Consider the following 19,189-nt stretch of genomic DNA (forward strand, 5'->3'; position numbering starts at 1 on the left):
CTTCCATTAAACATTCCTTGTCGCATCCAGATCCTAAAATGAGAGAAATGTATACAATTTTTTTTCTTACTGAAAGGAAATTGTTAACATTTTACTCTTTTTTATCATTTGTACATGTTACTAGCCATGTACCATATGAAAAGCAGTCACTGTACAGAATGCCCAGGCAATATCAATCCAAAGTTGATATAATATTAAAATAATTCGGATATTCCATAGTTTGTTCAAAAATACCAGGCATTCTATACAATGCTTGCTTTTCATACAATGCTGCTAACATGTACAACTGAAATTTTTACTTTATGTATTTCTTACGTGCATTATTTGACGCCAAAGATTGATGTACTCCAAATCGGATACACTTTCTCATAACTGAAGGTACTAAACATCCTCCATGTATGGTCGAGCTCAGTGCGCCACCCTAGTTTGTACATACCTTCAGTGGATATTATTCGTTTGCATGTGTAAATTACACTGTGTATACGGTACACATGGCAGTAATACACATGCAAACTATATACTACTTTATATAACTTTATATATCCTTTACAGAGTAATTATATTGCATGTTTCCTTCTGCAGGTAATATACTGAAGATGCTGAAGGACAACACCGTGGAGAAGCCCCTGCAGCAACGAGTCTACAGCGCCGTGGCAGCGGTATTGAAGGCAGCGCGGCAGTACAAGCGGCGGCAGATGGCAACGAAGGACCGCATCAAGAAGGTGCATCAGGTAGGTGTATGCCAAGTTTTGGAAAACTTGCCTACATCCCTGCACGCGATGATTTCCGCCCAGATGCGCAACGAGGGAAAACCCATCTACGGAAGATGCTTCACGGAAGAGGAAAAGGTACTAGCTTTAAGTATTTATAAGCAAAGCCCAAAAGCGTTCCGATATTTGTCAAAATTATTTCTTTTGCCAAGTATCGAAACGCTTCGGAAATTATTGTCGCACATTCCACTAAGAGCTGGAATTTGCGACAACGTATTCCGTGAACTCGAAAAGCGGTCCGAGTCCTTTCCAAACGAGAAAAGCAGATACGCTATTCTGCTTTTCGACGAAATTAAGTTATCGCCGTCACTGGTCTAAAATCCTTCAATGAACATAGTTGAAGGATTTGTAGACTCCGGTTTTTCGCGTTCTTTAGATATCGCGGATCATGCCATGGTGTGGATGTTGAAAGGCATAGACGGAGTGCGACCTTGGAAGCAACCTGTCGCATATACTTTTTGTAGAGGTAGTTCTTCCGCGGAGATCATCGTTAGGATGTTTAAAGAATTAGTTCGCCGTGCATGTCAGGCCGGGATTGTAGTTGTAGCCTCAGTTTGTAACCAAGGCAGCACGAATTGTAAGGCAATACAATGCCTAATAGATTATTCGAAGAGTAATCTACCTTTCAGCAGTCGAATCCATTACGGCATGATGTAATTGTAATTGATGAAAATGAAATCGTGCCGCTCTTCGATCCTCCGCACCTATTAAAGTGCATGCGGAACAATCTTTTGATTAAAGATTTGCAATTCAATTTAGCGGATAATCTTCCACGTGTGGCTAAATGGTCACACGTGGAAGATTTATATTTTATTGATAACAGTAATGCTTCTTCTCAGGACCGAGTTCTGAAGAAGCTTACTGCAAAACATGTAGTAGTTGACAAAATTAGGAAAATGAAGGTGAAGTATTGCGCGCAGGTTTTTAGTCAATCGGTTGGGTTTGTAATGACACTTATGAGTCGCAATAAAGTTAAGAGTGTGTGTGAAATGCCTTTAGAAGGTGTTGACACTGCTCGATTCAGTCATTTTATGAATGATATTTTCGACAGTGTCAACAGTAGTCGTCCTCTTCCGGTAATAGATATGAACTGCGAAAGACCCAATATCTGGGATGTAGACATTAATGTTTTTCGAAGCATGAAATTTATTAAAAGAAAATTTGCGGATAAAGAGCATCCACTGATAGTATGCAATTGGATTAGAACGTTACAAAATTTTAAATTTTTGACAATACTTCTAGGCAATCTTGGATTTTCGCACTTTACTGGTCGCAATTTTAACCAAGATGCCTTAAAAAATTTTTTCGGTCAGATTAGACAGCATGGTACGCGAAATACTAATCCAACGTGTACTGCCTTTCACGGATATTATAGGACATTGCTCTTAAATTCATATTTGCAGTTGATAAGTGCGGATACTAACTACGAATCTGAAGAATCCGCAAACTTTTTAATTAGTCTAAAAACATATTTGTCACCTGCTCCAAGCTGCATCGATGATTGAAAATTCTAACATTTTTCTAAATTACAATGTTTCGACAGCTGCTGAATTCGCCTCCCTACAAACCCCCCTTACCACAAACCCTAGATACGGGCCATTAAAGAGGCCATCCGTCACTTACGACCCCGAAAATCCCCTACTCCAACCTCCACCCCAATCCCACAAACAACTCCTTCCATGGACCCTCGTTTAAAGAACCTGCGGGAAGCAGCAGCCCGCAGGAGGGCCCAAGAGGACAGCATCCAAACCCCCATCCCCAATCCCTAAAATTCCTCCACCGAACCCTGGCGCGATATCCTCCCCCAGAACTCTTATTTCCCCAATATCCCCCTTCCTCACGTCCCCAGACCCCCGAACTTCCACCCTTAATGTTCCTCCAAATCCCCCCACCCCCCTAATGTCCTTAAAAATAAGGAAACCCCGAAACCTCCCGTAAATCCCTTACCTTCCCTTCTTCCTTTTCTCCTCCTCTCTTCTCCTCCACATTTATTAATCACTAGATTTCACAAAATAGGGTACACTGATACAAGTATTACAGTGATTTTAACTATGCACAAAGTTGGTTTAAATCTAGTAATATCCTTTTTAAGACGCCATTTTTTTTCATACATCATTTTAGTATATTCTTTCTGTCCCTTTCCTCCCCACACTTTCCCCCAAACCCACCCCACCCAACAATTATCCCCCTTCGCAACTCCTCCAAAAGATGATGACAATTTTTTTTATTAGTTTCTTAAACGAATTAATGGCAATCGAACTCGTGGAAAGATTTCAGGATATGATTGATGAAATGGCTTTCGCGGATGAAGAAGAGTTGATAGAAGAAGATGATGTGATGATAATCGATGATTTCAAAGTTACATCGAGTGAGGAATCAACGTTACCAAGTAAATCAAGTGATGAGAGCCTTTTTGAACCGGATGAAAAGAAAAGAAAGTATTCAGTAGTACCACTTGATACCAAAGTAAAGGTTATTACTTTAGCAAAATTACACCCGACTTGGACATTAAGTACATTACAAAAAAGAGGTTTCCAATTATTTAAAAGGAAAGATCAATTAATTAATTGGGAAAGAGATATACAAAAGGGCAGAACCTTGTAAAACAAATGACTGATTTATTGAAGCTAGGGATAATTTACAGAATGTCAGTACCAGAATGTTGCAACAATGGGCAGTAACTGCAGGTATACAGTACAGTGTGGATCCTACGAAATTTATCGCGTCTCGCACATGGGCAAATGAATTTAAAAAGAAATATAAAATAAGATCTCGACATGTCACAAAGTACATTAGCAACATGGATAAAACATCATTAGAAGATATAGCCAATATAGCAAAAACATTTCAAGAGCAAACCTCTGCAGCAATAAAATTATTTCATCCAGATTATGTAATAAACTGCGATCAGACAGGATGCGAATTTCGAACACCAATTAAGCGAACACTATCACATAGAGGCGAGAAAAACACTGTTGTGGGAGTTAAAAATATCAACAAAGTCACCCACTCATATACAGCGCAGTATTCAGTTACATTGTCTGGAAAATTGCTTCCATAAGTGTTTATATGTTTACAAGAAAAACCGGGAACATTTGGACCAAGGATAAGAAAAGAGGTGGATAATCTATCAAACAAATTTAAAAATGTGTTTATCACATGCACGAAATCAGGAAAACTTTGCACGACGACATATGAATCATACCTAGACAACGTTTTAAAACCATATATAGATGAAAATAAATTTCTATTCATGTTAGATTCATGGGGGGTCAAACAAACCCTATGCTGTATGACAGTAGATTTTATAACAAAGAAACAAATTTGCCAAAATGCAGTTTAAAAGTAATTCCACCGAAATGTACGCCACTGTAAAGAAAAAAATTTATTTTATATTCTTCTTATCATCCTTTTTAAACAAAACCTATATATCTCTTTGTATGTTCTATAGACAGGTAAAAAACTTTATAGGAAAGCTACAAAATGCTGCAGATTTGATAAGATTGAAGAGAGAATTAACAAGTAGAGAAGATTGTATAAAAATCCACGCGATTATCCACAATCAATTATCAGCACCTATTTACGTTGATATGATTCAGTATGCATGGTATGCTTGTAACTTAACAGAAAATAAAAAAATTTTTTTTAAATGTTAACCAAGTACAATTTCCACCAGAAATTAAAACAAACTAATGTAAATGCGATCAAGCATGTTTTATTAAATGTGCATGGTGCCGCTAATTTTATTGTTTCATATGTTTTTATGATAATTGTCACATATTAGAATGCAAAAAATAAAATAAAAAATAAAAATTCGACTTGAACTGCAGACGTTCGATTACGAGTCAGTTACCAGCGCCGCTACTTTCTATTACGGTAACAAAGTTTAACGTACTTGTTCTTCAACGCGTCGATACCTTTTTTTATAAATATTTCGAAAACGATTGAGTGTTGGACCCAACATTGAAACATATGTTGGTGTACTACACCTACACTACGACATATGTAAGCCCCATCAAAATCCGTGTCCCATATGTCCCGACCTCCCCTTGTTAGTCGGCATTTGACGAAAAGTAAACACGGTCTCATTACAAACGTTTCTTCACCGAATTCCGTTGCGGATTAAGGCTCGATACACACTGGCGGTTCGGTCCCGGTCCGGTCTCGATTTCTCACGAAGAATATTTTCCTGGGACGGGACCGCGCTCCCTCGTTTGAAACGAGGGTCTGTACTGTACTTTTCACTGCACTTTATACTGTAGTTTTCGCGTTGCAAAGCGTACGTTTTCAAATGCAGGTACCGAAAACAATAGACTCACTTCTCCGCGCACGTGAAGAAAGTTTCCCTTGTCCTTTTTCCGTATCAACCATAAAATTATAATCAACTCCGCGACCTTTTTCAATACCATTGCCCACGTTTCTGACCAGTTTCCTATCTCGTTATGTTTCTATCGCCGTTCAGGACGCTCCCTATTTTTATTACTTCCACGGTCAAAACTCCTCAAGGGTGGCAAAATCCAAAGACAACCGTGAGTTGGAGGTAACCACCGACACTTCCCTTTCCATCAAATTCTAACCAATAGAAATAAGTGCGAAATTTGTCACCCCCCAAATCAGGGCTTGACAAACTATTTAAACCACCACCTTTTAGAAATAGACTCAGAATTTCATCAGACAGCAAATTGTAACAGTCTTGTGAAACATATTGTGAACGACAGAAAGAAGCAAGCAGTATTTTTGTGCGGTATGGATTCGTCATGGAGTTTTGAAAAAGGTAATTACATATGTACATAGTTATTATTGTGAGATTTGTTTTATTTTAACACATTGTTGACCGGTAATTAATTTCAAACATGAAGTAAACATGATTGAACACAACGAAGAAAGATTTGATAATATCCTATATTACTCGTGACCGGTCAACAATGTGTTAATATTATTTTATTCAGATATTAAAATATACGTTTAAATTATGGAATAAAATATAAATTTTTAATGGGTAATTTTCAGATGAAATGCTAATTGAACTGGTGAAAACTAAACCAGGTCTGTATGATTTGCAGTCACCTAGTTATAGTGACACTAATTATAAGAAACGAGTGTGGAACGAAATTGGAAAAGCGATAGGTCAATCTGGTAAGTAAAGTGAAAAATTCAATACAAATATATAATTATAAACATTTTGAAAAGACATTAGTAATTTATCAAATAAATTTCATTACATTATTTTGTCCTGTTGCCACGGCACTGAGCCTACAGGTGAATTAAAAAAGTTTTTAAAAATTTCCCTCGTTTCAAACGCTTCACTCTGTGCATTTCCACCTTGTCTCTATATGTTATTTACACGATTTGTTTCAATATATTCTAAATTTATATCACGACTATTTCTAATGATGTTATGGAGGATGCATGTTGTTAAAATAATTGTGGCGGCATTTTGAGGCTCAGCTATCAATCTTCAACAATAAATTCTGAATGTTTGTGACAACATCCCAAATGCACATTCGACTAATCGTCTTCCTCTGCATAGTCGATAGTTAAATACACTTTTTTCATTGTCCTTTATGCTTTTTGACCCTGGGTGTGGCCGCATTAAATATTTTTTTAATGGAAACGCCTCGTCGCCTAATACTACATAAGGTGCTACTGTGTTTGTTCCTGGCAGTGGGGAATCCTCAGGAACATTCAATTTGCCACTTTCTAAATTTTTTTTAAAAACAGAATCCGCAAAAATGCCACCATCACTGTTTTTCCTGAACAAGCCTACATCCACAGCAATAAATTTACAATTGGCATCTACCAATGCCAAAAGTATTATTGAAAACGATTTTTTGTAATTAAAATATAGTGATCCACTATTTGCAGGCACCTGAATTGTCACATGTTTGCCATCTAGGGCTCCTAACAGTTTGGAAAATTCCATATAGTCCACATTTCATTTGCTATTTCTAACCACTTCTCTTTACATGGAGTTGAAATATATTCAGCTAATAATATTTCATTAATTGCATTACAAACTTCAAGACAAATACTTTGTACGGTTGAATGACCAAGACGATAGCTAAAAGCAATCCTTTGATAGGAATCTCCAGTAGCTAAAAATCTGAAAATACAAAACGGTCAATAAAATTAATATTCAATTTGATTTGATTTTATTTAATAAATGTTTTATTTCCTTAATTACAGGTGCAAAGAATCGTTGGGAGTCGCTACGAGGCCAGTACTGGAAATATCTGGCCAAATTAAAAACTAGAAGCGGACAAGCCGCAGCCAAGATTACAAAATGGCGATTCTCTGACCAGATGGCATTCTTAAATACATTTGTCAATATTGAACGACCGCGTTTAACGTCAATAACAGAAGATGAAAGTATTGAAGAAGGTGTAGAAAGGGAGGTTGAAAAACCAGAATCGACTCCATTAATACAGAAACGAAAAAATAAAGCCAAGACACAGAAAGAAAATGCTTCCACAACACTAATGAAATATATTTTAGAACAAAAAGAAGACGGACGGAACAATGTGGATTTCATAGATACATTTTTCCAATTAATGGCGACTACAGTTAAGAATTTTGACGCAAAAGATCAACATCTTGTAAAAACAAGAGTGTTTAGTTTAGTTAGTCAAATAGAAGAAAAATATGTATTAAGTTCCCCTTCTCCATCGTTTTCACCCTCGGCAGCCACTCAACAACAAAACTATTTTTCACCCGAACCGCACACCTCGTATCACATAACATCCCCACCTCATTTCATTCCACCACTACAGTCAACCCACAATAGCAATAATATGATTGACCCACAATATGATCCACCCTATCCATCCACAACTCCCCCAGCTCGAAATAATTTTAATGACAATTAACGTCTGATAAGTGTACATAGTGCATATAGTTTATAAGTGTATATAGATTGTGTGTATAATATAATAAGAATATAATAAAGTGTATATAATATAATAAAAACAATTATTTACCTTAGACATACCATTAATTTTTGTCTCGGAGAAATAGCTTTACGAAACGTGGTATTTTTCTTGGAAATTTTCGTCGAAATTTCCTCAAGTACCATTTCAAACGTACGAGAATCTATTCTAAAATACTTAATAAATTTTTCTGCATCTTTCATTAGATGACGATAATAGATGACAGCGTATAATATTCGCCTTCACTTTGTCTCCTTTTTAAACTTGGATGCACCCACATTGTTCGATTTATTTTCTTTCCATTTCTTCTGTTTTTTTCATCTTCATCTAACAGAATAGCTATAATAGCTAATTCTTTATTTGAAAAATTAAATGGCATCTTTCTGATATTTTTTCTTTGGATTCGATCCGACTTGCAGCACGAACGATTCTAGACTGAACAGTGCTCGGGCAAGCGTCCAGGACGCTAGATCTGTATGGGGTAAGATTTTACCGAACGGAGACCGGACCGGGACCGAACCGAATAGTGTGGATCTAGTCGTACGGTAAGATTTTACCGGACCGAGACCGAACCGATAGTGTGTATCGGGCCTAAAACCGTCTACGAATTTCGCGTCCCCAAAAACGGCTTAAATAAAAGGAAACTCGTCTCAATTGCGCGAACTTTTCGAGGAAAATTCGGAATTTCAAATCAAAGAGAAAGGAATAGAAATAAAGTACGTCAAATCTAGATGTACGGGAGACCTAACACTAGCAGAAAATCTGTCACAATTAGACAGAGCAGAACAGTGCCCCAATCTTTTTACGACAGAATAGTACGGAAAATACAGAGGAATAAGGAAAGGAGAACCGAGCTTATTATCTGAAAGCAGAATATAAAGGCAGGGACCATTCAATAATTGCAAGGTTCAGATGTGGAAATGAAGAAAGAGGCAATAGTAAAAATTGGAAAAATAAAGAGGACAACGTCTGTAGAATGTGTGGACAAGGAGAGGAGACAATAGAACACTTGTTAGAAGAATGTAGAAAAGTGGGAAGAGATAATGAATTAACAAGGAGGAATAATTTTGCAGGGTCTCTTGTCCCCTGCTCTTGCAGGGGAGAATATGGATGAGGAAAATAATTCGAAGAAGGAAGGAGATAGACCAGAGACAGAAGACCTAAAGTTTACAGGCCATATTGTATCATCTTAATGTATATAATTTATAAAATATTGTAGGCGCATTCACGTGCCAAACCCTCTTTAAAAGCCGAAAGGCAAGAAATAAAGTTATCTATCTAATAAAATTATCAACAGTATCACTCATAGAAAGTTCACAGGTTTTTAAATGAATAGCACTTTTAAAGGTTTAGCACTTTATTTTTATAATATGATCTTGACTGACTCCGCTTATGTTCGATAAGGTCTTTTATAATGTCGTTGGTGGTGGAGGAGGGGCCGATGATTGACAAGGTGGGATGTCCGTGAGAACGCGTCTTATCGAATACTTAAGTAGGTGGTCGTAATATGATGTTTAGGTGTCCGGTCGTGAGGAGTTCGATTGTTCGAATATCGATCGTTTAGGCGGGTGGCCGTAACACGATGTTTGTCCGATCGTGGGAAGAGATACACAGATGAACTATATTGACCAACCTAGCGAGCACAAGGACAACGAGACAACGAGGTAAAAGGTAAGCCAGCATAATTATCCTAAAAATTCCGAGGAAGAGACAGCACAAGGAGGAAAAGCCCCTATCGATATCAATAAGTCCTGGTCTACAATAGCTGATTTAAGCTTTTAGCTTTAAGGAACTGACCAACCACAATCGACTATTCTCTATATCTTTGTTTGTAATTGGTTAATTTCTTAAGGCTTAAAGCTTAAATCATTTATTGTAGACCGGGATTAATTGTCGAAAGTTTATAAAAAAACTTTGAAGAATACCGAAAGTTCTGAAGTTCTGAACAGTCTACGTTAAATGAGAAAAGTCCAAACATTGTGCTGCAAGATCCTCCTGCGAATTTGCAAATACGTGCCAAAGTTTGTTATTTGTTACTTATATTGTTAACAAGTGGGGTTAGCAAGTGAGGTTATATTAATGTTAAATTATATTATATTAAAATTAACTAAAATCATTAAGTGATATTGTATATTTATTGCTCTATTCTGTTATTTATCTATACTTATGGAATCAATAGTTGACGATCCCCAACCCCAACTTGCAAAAAGGAAGAAACAACCAACTTTACAAAGCTTTCTTGTATCAAAACCAACAAGTTCTATTCAGTCATCTTCTGCTCAGTCTGTATGTCAAACTTCGAAGTAATTAATAATTTATTTTATATTTTTAAAAAATGCTAACACATTTTTAGATTCTTATAATTTATCTGATATAAATTTATTCTTTACCCTTCAGGGTTGGGTTGCCAGGTTGCCCCTTCTGGGTTGCCTCCTGGGTTTGCCCCCACCCCACGGGTCCCGTAGCTGGATATACTACCCACTAAAACCCCTCCCCTACGTGGGCCGCCAGTAATGTGTATAAAGTTAACTCCCCATTTTTTAATTTTAAATGTTTTTTTAGTTGTTCCAGGTTGTTCTATGTTTGTTCTATATTGTTCCAGAGTTATAAGACCAAAAACCAAAAAACAAGACAATAAACGCAAAAAAAAAACAGTTTTTTTTAGCGTCCCTCCATTTTTTGAAAAATCCAATTTTTGTTGTTGTTTTGGATTGTTCTAATTGTTCGAAACATTGTTCCAAAATATCAATTCCCTAAAATATGTTTTTACCACAGCCGACTCTAGTACTAGCCGTGCTGAAGTAAAAATGGCAACAACGCTGGAGTCTGGTCTGAATATATCAACACCTAGCCTACTCTATCTGCCTCCTGGACTCCCGGACTCTCAGCCAATCAACGTCGTCAAACTCTCGACTACTCTCTGGACTTCACATAACCTCTTTGGTTTCGTTCCAATAATTTCGCTTGTTTCAAGGTTTTTATTAACTTGTATACACGTTCATCAATTCTTAAATGTTTCAATTTGACCCAAAGATGGGTTTTCATTTTGCTTCATACCTAAATTTTCTTGAAACCACTGTAAATATTTCAAATATCATGCTTCACAACACCAAACTACTTCGAGAGTACACAAAATATATATCACATTTATAACAATTTTATACTACCACATCACTTCTATTTGCCATAGTTGCAACGTTTATATATTGTTTATACATAATTAACACCAAATAGTGTATATTACTACAGCTTATAATTAAAAAAGACGTTAATTACAATTCCGAGCACAGGACTCTGTTTTTGAAAATAGGACTCCCGATTGTCACGTGAGCGGTGTTGCCACGTTGTTCAGCATGGCTAGTACTAGAGTCGGCTGTGTTTTTACAAAGATACAGTAAAAAATATTAAAAAGTGCTGAAATCATTTTTTTATCTTTGTAGCTATCATTTATTGTTATCTGACCAGTAAATTACATATTTGAGCTGCAAATGACAAGAACAACTTGGAACAACTCTCAGGTTTGCCAAAACAAACATATAAAAAGCTCTTTACTCTTATAGGTAGAGATATATTTCATCTTTTTATTGCGGATCTAATGGTATTTTCGAATTCCTGAAAATCAGTTACTTTCGTTAAGAGAGAGTATTCCATGATTAACATATATAATGTTTTTAGTCGTGGATGTACGTTTTTAAATTTATTTCATGTAAGCGTAAAAACCGCGACCCGGAATCTTCTCGAAGATTCCGGGGATATCCCCCACCACCGACATAGAGAATAGGCACTAGACGTGATTACCGAAGGTGCAGACCGAGACGAACGATTCGAACGAACGGCGTGGTTCCGCGTGGTATTATAACGGACATATATTATAACATTAAAAGCGCTCAAGAAATTATAAACGATAAAGAAGAGAGGAATTAATTTATTCAACAAAACCCTCCCTACCCTCTCTTACATTCACTAGGAAATTAAGTGCGAAATGTTTAAAACGAATGAGACACGACGGTAAACTAAATTCAGTTAGATAACAAAGGCAATATCGCATACAAAATGCTGAAAAATGTTATTTTTCTCAAATAGGTATAATTTTCCAAATGATTCCAAGATCTGATCACACGTGATAAATGCTAAAAAAGTTAATGAAAACAGATTCACTCTTACTAATGTAGCGGAATTGCGAAGCTATGTGCGCGGCAAGATTAAAAATAATTTAGTACTAAATAAAGCACAGTACGAGTTGGCAGGAGCAATAAATTATGGAGGAGGTACAACAATGACATCCGTAGGACACTACACTGCATTCGTAAAAAACAATGATGAGTAGATGCAATTTGATGATTTATGTAAAAAATCGGTACATGTTATGGATGATACAGAAATAAACGCGAAAATGTGCATATATGTAAAAACTTAAAACATAAAAAATGTGTATAAAAAACAAAAAATGTTTTAAGTACTTAGAATTTTCTTTTAAGGGCACAGACTCCTTCGAGGCCTCCTCCGAATCGATGTAAGCGCCATTGGAAAGAATCGGGCAATCGTGAAAACACATAATTGAGAAATTCGACATTTGACGGTGTGACATCTAACGTCATTATGCAGAATAAGAAACGAAAGTGAGGCGGCATAGTTGCCAAGTCACATCATTTGAGAGTTCTATCGCGGTGTTGCCGCATCTGTGACCATCTAGCAAAATGAATTTGCTCGAGCCGAGCGAGATTTTGATTCCTGGCGGACATAGAAAAGGACAGCGCGAGAGAAAGAGAAGGAGTATCATGAATGAAACAACGTAGGGCCGATCGGCGTAAATATAGTCACACGCTACGACAGATTCGATGAGACTCTGTAATACACATAACGTACGCGACTATAAGACTTATAGGAATAAAAACTATATGGCATTAATAATTTCAGGAAAGGAATGAAAAATAAAGACATGTAAATTGATCTATAATATACAATATTTATCGATTGAAATATAATCAATAAATATAAACAATGCCTCTTCTTTCTCCGCGCCGTCTACATCGTCGATTCCCATGACAGCCACTCCAGCCACGTGTTATTGAAATCTTTTTCATTTGAAATATAATAATGAATTTTAATATAATTGTACCTGCATATACAGGGTGTCCCAGTCTAAGTGTGACAGAATTATATTAAAATTCATTATTCATTTCTTTATTTCTTATTCCCTTCTTGAAATTATTATGTCAGGTAGTTTTCATTCCTATAAGTCTTATGGCCGCGTACTTACGTTATGTGTATTATTTCATTCATTCTACCCCTACCAGCACCACGAATCCGCCGTTCTTTGATGTTTCCGAACATAGAAAAGGATAGCGCAAGAAGGATAAACAAAGAGAGAAAGACTCACAAGCACAACATTTAACCCAATATTATGCTATTAAATGTTGACCGATTTATATTGTGTTTAGCTTCATTTTAATCAGAAAAATCTTCTCCACATGATAGTAAAATTTTTATTAACAAAAAGTACAAAATAAAAAACTTTATTCTGTGCATTAGTATGGTCACATTGACACGGGGCATTTAAATGAAGGCAATAAATCCCGGTTTTAGTCCCTCTTTCGTCTTCAGCTACTGACTCTTTCTAATCAGTGTTTACTGACTAGGCAATCAAATTTGAAAAATGATTCTCCTATTCCATAACAGTTGCGGAGTGGACCGGCAATAATTATGTACATTTATCGAGTTTTCACTGTATATGGTGCAAGTTTTATAATTCATTTTTCTGGCATACCATTTCAAGTATTCTATCTGTAATTTAATTGATGAAAAAAACATGATTATAAATATGAACAAAAAAGTTTGATGGTTGCACACATTAGTACATGTATTGTTTCATTCTCGAACCTCTTTCTCTCTCGAGCGCCCTATTCTTTTCTATGTCTGGCAGGAATCAAAATCGGCTCGAGCCTGTTGCAATTGTAACAGATGTGGCAACAGCGTGACAGAAGTCTTAATACGTTACGGCAACTATGCCATACTTGTGGCTATATTCGCGTAGCCATTTGTGGTGTCAAATTAGAATTTACATTTATCGATTGATCTGTGTTTTTATCGACCCTGATGATAACGTGGTCAAATATACCATCAATGCCTCTGACGGAGAATCACTGAACTATTCTTATGTCTATTTGACGTCTGATGCGTGCAAATCGTAGATTCCATTTTACGTCTTCCAGAAGTGATAAATTGTGAAAAATCGAATTTCAGTGATATTGTGCTAGTTCAAGGGAAGTTGGTCTGCTCTGTTATCAGTGAAAAAACGATTAAATCGTCCAATATTCGCTAAAATGTAGCCGAACGCAGCATTCGGCAGCCATGTTGTTTGCTTACAACAGCGTCTGTCTCAATCGTACAGTTTCCAAAATTCCATTTTTCTCAACGTATGATGTTTATTAGCGTTCAAGCGGACCAGACCGACCTGTAGCGAAGTCTACCCGTGTGTGCTGTACCCGCGAAAATTTCATTTATGCAATTATCGAGACGAAAAATGGAATCTACGAAATCGAGTGTCTCTCTCGCGCATGGCGTATACGTGCATGCTTTCCGTTGATTGTGTGAGTGCACGCATACAGGTCATGGCACAAGGAGTCTGTGCCCTTAACTGTAACGTGGTGACACGAGTGCCCCCCCCCCCGTCCCCCCCGTCACAATAGCCAAGTCCCTTGGCTCGCACGCGCCCGCGTCCCTCCCGCGCAATACCCCTATCCCCGACCCCAACCCTTCCTCCCACCCGCCGGTAACGGATAGGTAGAGGCGACAGAAGGAAGCGAAGAGGACCCGCCAATATATATGTGTTTTTATGTATGTACATATATAAAATATTTATATATACAAATCTTTTTGAGTATATTGCGAGAAACAAATGGATACATTAATCAAGCACCCCAAAAGAGATTAAAACACCGCTATATCTTACGTCACTGACTTTAAGATACAAATAAAAAAAAATATAAAATTAAAAAACAAATATTACGATTTGAAGTAAAATATCTTAGAAACTATGGGTGACAAAGTTCCCATGGATTGACAAAGATGTCAAAAAGGAAAAAAGTGTTTTATATGTTTACCTTTAAGCATAAAGAACTTTTTATGTTTGTTTTAGCAAACCTGAGAGTTATTCCAAGTTGTTCTTGTCATTTGCAGCTCAAATATGTAATTTAATGATCAGATAACAATAAATGATAGCTACAAAGATAAAAAAATGATTTTAGCACTTTTTGATATTTTTTACTGTATCTTTGTAAAAACATATTTTAGGGAATTGATATTTTGGAACAATGTTTAGAACAATTAGAACAATCCAGAACAACAATAGAAATTGGATTTTTCAAAAAATGGGGGGACGCTAAAAAAACTATTTTTTTGTGTTTCTTGTCTTGTTTTCTGATTTCTAGTTTTATAACTCCGGAACAATATAGAACAAACATAGAACAACCTGGAACAACTAAAAAAACATTTAAAATTAAAAAATGGGGAGCTAACTTTATACACATCCGCCAGTATCCTTTCATCCCCCCCCGGCCATCCCACCCATGTCACCCCATGATACCACATCCATACAGTTACCCACACTCACACCCACCCACATACCCGCCCTCATATCCGCCCCCGTTTCCATATCCACCGTACCCCTACTGAGTATATGTTAGTTGTATATAGTGTAAAAACAAGGATAAAAAAATCAAAAGTATGGGAGCTTCTTAAAAAGGATCCTAACGATAAGAAATTATCTGTATGCATGATATATCATACTGAAATCTATAACAGTGGTAATACAAGCAATTATTGGAATCATCTACATCGTTATCATGCCTCTAAATTAAAAAAATCTATTGAACGTGAAGAGGAATGGAGCCCTTCATAGTCTACCCCCAATGAGAGTGAACCTGAAGGTATTAGAACAGAAACTGAGAATCAATGGTACAAATATAAATTTATTTTCTTTTAGTGTTTGTATAGATTCATGTTTGTTATTAATTTTTATTGTTTCAGTGTTAATACTCAGAAAAATTTGTGTCGAAAACATTTTAAATATCAGCCTTCATTAAAGAAGTTTATAAAAAAACAAAGACTGTGTTATGGTGCTAATAGCAAACAAAAAGTTATATTGGATAAAGCACTAATGAAATTTATTACTAGAGATCTTCAGCCTTTAAGCATAGTAAATGATATTGGATTTCAAGAATTTGTGAATGAATTGAATCCACGTTATAGTTTGCCAAGTCGACCTACAGTCACTAATGTTTTAATTCCAAAAATGTATGAAGAGACGAAAAAGAAAATTACAATTATCTTAAATACTGTCAATTGAGTTTTTTCAAAATATTTTAGTTTTTTATATCTTTCTTCTACATTTTTAATTAATTTTTTACTATTTTATAGATATTTAGCAATAACTTTTGATGGTTGGGCTAGTGTTGCCAGAGAATCTTATCTGACGGTTACAGGTCATTTTATTTTTGATTCTAAACTAGAAGCAGCGTTATTGAATTTTATTCACGTCAGTGATGAATCATCAACAGCTGAAAATCTCAAACCTTTTAATTCAAAAAAAAGTATTAGAGATATATCCAAATATGCAATTAGTATGTGCTGTGACTGACAATGCTGCAAATATGATAGCAACTTGTGAGAAATTAAAGGTAAATTTAATAAATTTTTACTTAAATTATATTTAAAACCTATACTTATCACACGTATAATATATTACAATTTTAATAGGTCAAGCATGTTCCATGCGGAGCCCATTCTATACAGTTAGTTGTAAATCATGCCATATTGAAAACTAAGCCATCATCGTTAACTACAAGTAGAGATACTGATGTGATAACGTAAGTATTTAAATCTATCTAAATATGTATTATTCTATGTATTATTCTTGATCTTATTGAGTTTTAATTAAATATTTCAGATTATTTGAGAGTGATGAGTCTGAAAATTTATCTTCTCACAATGAAGTTTCAGTTTACATTATTCTTAAGAAATGTAAGCGTATAACTACTTTCTTTCATTCAAGTCCTAAGAAATCTGCTGAATTAAAGAAAGAACTTAATCTACGTCAAATGGAAGTTACAACTTTAGTACAATCAGTTTATACTCGTTGTTTATGTTACGACGTATACATAAAACTTTAGATTGTATTAATATTATTTTATTAAGATCAAAAAACAATATTCCTCTATTGAACCAAGAAGAAACAAATTGTATCCCAGATATTTTAGCTTGTTTGAAAATATTTGCTGTTATGACTGAAAAATTAAGTTTACAGTTTCTCTTTTAATTCCATGTACAAAACAAATACTCATTGAATTAAAAAATTTGGAATCAACTATAAAAATAAGCACTGGGAAAATGTTTGTTCGGGTTTCGCATTTCTTTTCTTTAATTGGTCCGAGCTGTAGGATTCAAATTTGACGCCACGAGAAGGGGGGCATGAGTGTCAGCGCCACGCTGCAATACGCAGGCGCGAGCAGTGTGGGGGTGGAAAGGACCGTTCGGGACTGGGCCCGACATTCAGACGAGAATCCGTGACCTCTGCACTCGTATTTTTGGCCTTCGTGCGTTTGAGATACTTTTGTGTTCCTTTTGTGTTTTTATTTTGTATTGGGGGCGATCGGCTGACGTGCGCGAGTTTAATCGGGCGTGCGTCCTCTGCGTGTGAAGCACTGAGTGCATTTGGGGCCGTGTGATCACGGTCATTTTTTGTCCCCACTTGGCGGGACGCTTCCTGTGACCAGGAAATGCACTGGGTGCAATCTTAAGCTCGTGTGATCACGACTGTTTGGTTCTCAATTGGGGAACGCCTCCTGTGATCAGGATTTATTTGTGCGAGGACCGCGACGATTGGCTGCGACGTCGGCGAGGTACCCTAGGAGTACGGATGGTAAAGAGCTCTTGCGTGCGATAGTCATAAGCTTGAATGATCATTCAAATAGTATTTTAATCTCTAGGTTATAGTTTTACTTTCTTATATATATATTATCGTTTTGTTATTGTATTATTCTTTTATTTGTTGTAGTTTATTTTGCTTATGGAACCAGGCTTTTTCCCCACTTGAGTCTGGGGTTTTTTACAGCCGGTATCCTTTAAAGTCATTTTTTCTATATAATAAAATCATTTGTTTTTCTTTCTTATTCGTTAAAATCTAATATTGCTTGTGTTTCATTTATCCTCGGTGACCACGATCATACCTTGTTTCCTCTTCCCTTAATATTGAAATCTGATATTCGGAACAATGTTTCAACAACTCCTCATTGATTTGAGTGAAGATAGATTGCTAAAATATGAAACACGAACTGTTCCTAGGTATATAAATTCACAATCTTAATGTTTTTATAATTTAATTAATTATTAAAATTTGCTTTTTTTATTATAATTTTGGTAATGCTGCAACTTTTATTAAAAATGAACTAAAGATTATTTTGAATTCTACGAATTCACTTATTGCTCAATCTTCAGATTCATCTAATGTTGATTCAATTCAGAAAAAGGGTAAAACATTTACAAGTATTTCAGTAAATCATGTATCATGTATTTAATTAAGTTTCTTTTTTAAATTATTACTTTCTTTGAAGCGGTTTGCATTTTCCCGCTACGACGACGATAGCACGCAACACGCGCTTTACTTTCATGTTTTTATATCGCTTACGTTTTTCTATCGTTTCATTATAACTAATGTATCTTCTCTCATACCATGTAATTAATATATATATATATATCGTTTCCTAAAGTGATCATGGTTTGTGAGAAAAGAAGTGGAGAAATGTGATATTTACTGACGAGAAGAAATTTAATTTGGACGGTCCTGATGGCTGGAATTACTATTTCCACGATCTAAGGAAAGAAGAACAATATTTAAGCCGTCGACAAATGGGTGGTGGTGGTGGAAGTGTCATGGTATGGGTCGATATTGAATATCGGGGAAGAACCGACATACATTTTTTATCAGGCCGTGTAAACAGCAAAAACTATATTGAATTAATAGACGATCAGTTAAATAAGCACGCGACTCGTATTGCAGGCAGTACGCATATTTTTCAACAGGATAATGCTGCAATACATACCGCAAGATGTGTTAAAGCTTATTTCAGTTCTAAGAATGTGACATGCCTTCAGTGGCCAGCCCGTTCACCCGACCTTAATATTATTGAAAATATATGGGCAGAACTTTCAAGAAACGTTTATGAGAATGGAAAACAATACAAAGATGTAACGGAATTAAAACAAAGTATTGTTACAAATTGGAATCATTTAAAACAAAAACGTGTTAAAAAATTGTTTAAATCAATTCCTAATCGCTTAATAGATGTTATACAGCGAAAAGGTGGTTTTACTAAATATTAATTTGGAATTTAACAAAATATTTCTGTTTAAACAATTGTATTTTTTAATAATGTTCTATCATTTTGTCCAACTAAAATCAATACATGTCTACATTATTTTCTCTAGTTTCTTTCG

The 19,189-nt window shown here is 35.8% G+C and overlaps 1 protein-coding gene across 28 annotated transcripts in view; it reads right to left on the minus strand.

Annotated features, from left to right (window-relative positions):
- The window catches only part of LOC117611402 (uncharacterized), a 171,212-nt gene that overhangs the window by 147,740 nt on the left and 4,283 nt on the right, over window positions 1-19,189 (minus strand). The window lies entirely within an intron of this gene.

This window comes from Osmia lignaria, chromosome 8 (assembly GCF_051020975.1).
Source record: "Osmia lignaria lignaria isolate PbOS001 chromosome 8, iyOsmLign1, whole genome shotgun sequence".
NCBI classification, from domain to species: Eukaryota; Metazoa; Arthropoda; class Insecta; order Hymenoptera; family Megachilidae; genus Osmia; species Osmia lignaria.